The following is a 4,794-nucleotide window of genomic DNA, read 5'->3' as shown; positions in this document are numbered from 1 at the left end:
CCCCCACTCTTCTCCCCCTCCTCCCACTCCTCTCCCCCTCCCTCTCCAATCCGAAGAGCAGTCATGGTTCCCTGCCCTGTGGAAAGTCCAAGGTCCTCCCCCTCCGTCCATGTCTAGGAAGGTGAACATCCAACCTGGCTAGGCTCCCACCAAGCCGGAACATGAAGTAGGATCAAAACCCCTTGCCATTGACCTTGGCTTCTCATCAGTCCTCATTGTTCGCCATGATCAGAGAGTCCGGTTTTCCCACACTGGAGCACTGGACTGAGCTCCCAAGGTCCCAATGAGGAGCAGATGGAGGGAGAACACGAGCAAGAATGTCAGGACCACGGGGGGTGCACCCACCCACTGAGACAGTGGGGGCTGATCTATTGGGAGCTCACCAAGGCCAGCTGGACTGTGACTGAAAAAGCATGGGATAAAACCGGACTTTATGGGTTTATTTTTATGCTCTGATTTTTTTTTTAAAAACAAATACAGTGATCCTTATTTTGAATGTTTGTCTGCTATTTCATATAATTCAATCTCTTTGGAGACAATTACTAAAAGATTAGTAGTTTTTGAAGAAGTCATATTTTTTACTCTTTTGACGCTGTGGTATTTTTGTGTTGATATTTAGATATTTGAGTTTAAGATGTTGTAGGCATCAATATTTTAATAAAATAAAAACTATTTTATTAATTCTTTTTTCACTTATTTTCATGCCTTATATTTTTTTTTATCACATCCACCCCTCTTCACAACCTCTTCCAGGTAATTGTCTTTCATATCCATTCAGCACCATGCCCTCATTTATTTCTACACTCAGCGAGCGTAGTGTAGTTTGTCCATCTCAGATGTGTGGCCATTTACTAGAGTATGGCCAAGTTACAAGGGGCCATACCATTAAATAAAAATAAGTCTCCTTCTCCCAGAATTATGAATTACTAATTGCTAGTCGGGTCGGGTGGGAGTGAGAACTGGTTGAGCAGCTATAGAAATCATTACCGTTTCCTCAAACAGCTAAAAATAGGTCTATCACACTGGGTTTCAGCATATTTCTACAGGACTCCATATCCTCCCACAGATGTAGTTGCTCACAGATGTTCACTGCTGCTCTGTTCACAATAGCCAAGAAATGGAAACAGCCTAGCTATCTATCAACGGATGACTATAACGGATATGAATAGATGAATGGTTTCACAAATACGTGGGTGAAGCTGGAAGCAGTCATTCTGCGTGAGGTGACTCACACCACAGACAGATGTTATATATTTCCCCTTATCTGTGGGTATTAGAATTGACTGGACTTTTAAAAAATGTCCCTATCATTTTGATAGAAGTGTTTTCAATATTCAAGAGGGGTTATATTGTAGTAGTGTGGCGGTATCATTTATCTCCTCTTGAGTAGTATCTAGAGCACCAGGATCAATCTCCAGTATGCATCTGAAATTAGAATATGTAAAAACAATTACTATCAACATAGTGGCCTACTATGGACATATGGCAACAGTCAAATAAAAAGCAACTACCCTTTAAACAGTTATTATTTACAAAGTAACAGAGTACCAATAGTACTGTGTGAATTCCTGTATTTGTTACTTTGAGTGTGAGTGAAAAAAAAAAGGAAAATATAATGTAAAACTGGAGGCTATATTCAGATTGCAAATGAAAAGAAAGGAAGGAAACAAAATTAAGGAGGAATGGTAGGGGAGACAAGGGGAGAGAGATGAGCCACTTTGAGCAAAACATAAAATGAGAAATGCAAAGAGGTATTTTAGAACAATGCCACCTCCTAGGCGACTGAGACAGAGACCCCAGAAACTAGTCTCAACCTATTTTGTTTTGTACATACAGTAGAAAATAAAATGATTATGTAGGGATAGAAGAAATAGAAAATAGAAGAAAAGAAAAGAAGGATATGGATAAGAACCGAACGGCACAGTGCTAGTGTGCTAAGTTGATGCTACTTATAAACGAAAATTAGCGGATATGAAGGGGAAGTTGCTCAATGAAGGTTCAGAATATTAGAACCTTTTTCGTCTTCATGTTCCTCTACAAACTCACAGGCCTGTCACATTCTTCTGTAGTGAGGTTGGGTCTGAGATACTGGCCACACCTCTTGAGTTCGTCAGTGGCCAAATTAAAAATACTGTTCTGACCGCTGAGATTAGTGATAAAGTTCATCTCCACCTCAGATTGGTTCTTTGCAAAGTTGGGTCATGATTCTGAGGCCCATCATCATGGCTCAGCTGATGAGTGTTGACCCTGCCCCCTGGGTACCTTCGACCTTCCAGTGAACCATTAGAAGTAGCACCCGTGTCCTCCAAAGGCTCTGAACCTGATTGGTTTTCAGTCTGCCAAGTACTTTGCATTCACAAATATATGCCTGCGGCACAGAGGCATTTTGATGGCCAGATTTTCACATATGACCTTGTGACCCTCATTCTGGAGTCTCCAAGAGTGCACTTCACAGAGCATCTGAGACACTGAACACTATACTCTGCAAAAGTCTTTTACAAGGAACTTTTCCTGGCTTTCCTCATTCAAGCACTGAGAAGAGAGGGTTTTCCTAACTCTCTTTTCCTCTTGCCAATGTGATTGCTGAGCATCTTCATCTGGTTTCCCCAGGCCCCCTTTCCTGCCCTCTAAGAGAACTGCTGTTCTTCTGATAGCTCTAATTCACCTTTTCTCACATCTCCTGAAGGTCCAGTGACCCTGCCTGCTTGCCACCTGCCTTCTTGGGTCCTTACATTTTTAAAAGATAGTTTGTTGTCAGAGCATGTAAGACATTAAATATTAAACTTACAAGGCTTTGTTATATTTGATGAGCCCTGGAGAAGTCTTGCAGGTCTGAGAAAAGACAGTAAGAAGCTGAAGTAAAGCTTGGAAGAGAGAGGAGATGCTAATAGCCCATGACAGAACAAGAGATAATGGGACAGAGGGTGTATGTTAAAGAGTATTAGAAGATTAGCACCATTGTTCAAGGGAAAGATAAAATGAGAACCAGATTAATTATTGTAGCATTAAAAATACAAATCAGGGATAGATGCACAACATCCTGTGGCAAGAGAATTTAGACCGAGTTAAGGGATGAAGAATAAAGAAAGAATCATCAGCTTTAATGTTTCAGACTCAAGTGTTCAGGACACAGGCTAGGGAATTCGGAAGATGTGGCCGTGCACTTACTGAAGAAGAAAACGTAATGTAACCTTGTGGACTCTGAGGAATTGCTGGGAAGCCAGCTGGAGATGACATGCAGCCATTCAGAAACATTAAATAAAGACAGTGAGGTGACCAAGAGATGAGTTAGTCATAGAGTTATTTACAAAGCTATAATGCTAGTAGGTTTGAGAAAGGGACTCTCGGGTAAAACAAACATAACTATAGAGAGACTTGGGTTCTCATATTAGCACAGTGCATGAGGCTCCAGAAAGGGGATGAAAGGGACAGCAGAGGAACTAACGTGTCAAAGGAACATGTCAAATGGATGCCAGCCAGGGAATAAGTTAGGTGTTTTTGTTAAGATGGTCTGTTCAGTATTTTCTGATACTTTCTCAGAGATCAAGATGGAAGAGGATTTGAATAAATGAGAAGTGCCAATTTCAAGGATTTTAGTTCAAAATAGAAAGATGTAATATGCTTGCTTCTTTCTGTAGTTTGTTATGGTAGCCTTGAATAATGAAAATTCTGTGGATCAATGATGAAAACAGGCCCATGTTTTTTCAGTGTGGGAGTTGCTCATGGAGCATTAAGATGAGAGAATATAGACTGATTTTCTAGGGAATTTACAATGCTTTGAAAATATGCATACATGAATGCGGACAATAGCTCGGCGCTACTGTTGCTTATTATGACTTCATTTTGTTTCTTTCGTAGTCATATAGGGGGGTAGTATTACTTCTATTCCACTGTTTAGGAATGAATGGAGTGGTTAGTAAATGAGAAAAGGTTACATCATTGGTTAAGGAAGCAATCAGGAAATGTTTGACCATCATCACCCATCTACTTCAAATTCTCTAACAGTGTTTATATTGGATCCACAGTATTTATGGTGTCTTGATGGAGGAAGGTAATTGGTTAATTATAATAAACCAACTGCTTGGCCTCATAGCTTAGAACATAGATGGAGCTCTGCTCTCTGGAGCAGAGACACCAGGATGGACGGAGGCTAGACTCTTCCCGGTAAGCACACCTTGGGGTGCTTACACACATCATTAGAAATGGGCTAGTCCAGGTGCGAGAATTAGCCTGTAAGGGCTAGAGTTCATGGGCCAAGCAGTTCTTAAATGAATACAGTTTGTGTGTTGTTATTTCGGGCATGAGCTAGCCAAGCGACCGGGGTGTTGGGGACGCAGCCCCGCGGCTCTTATTTCAACAGTGTCTGTTTGTCAGACTCAAGTATATCGTACTTTTGCTGGTGGATACATTGTGATGTAAGCTCAAATTGGTTGCCCAAGATCACAATTTCAGTGTTGGAGATGGTTATACACAGGTGCCCTGTATCCAGAGCTCCTGTTCCACTATCTCAGCAATGCCTCAAGTTACCTAATTTGTCATTTGTCACACTACTGACATTACTGAGCATTATGGGAAATAGAATCAGAGGTGAGAAACTGGGACAAGAATGAATTGTTAGACCAGGATCTATCTAGCGCTTGAACTGGCATCTAAGAGCGCATTCTCTTTGGAGGGATACCTTGTTCAGCCTAGATATAGGAGGGAGGACGTTAGCCTTGCCTTGAAGGGAAGTGTTAGACTTGGAAGCCTTACCCTTTCTGAGGAGTGGATGAGGGAGTGGGATGGAGGGAAGAG

This window comes from Alexandromys fortis, unplaced genomic scaffold (assembly GCF_014885135.2).
Source record: "Alexandromys fortis isolate MF-2015 unplaced genomic scaffold, M_Fortis_MF-2015_v1.1 scaffold_2_26212498_36691700, whole genome shotgun sequence".
Lineage (NCBI taxonomy): Eukaryota > Metazoa > Chordata > Mammalia > Rodentia > Cricetidae > Alexandromys > Alexandromys fortis.
This window is presented reverse-complemented; position numbering follows the sequence as displayed.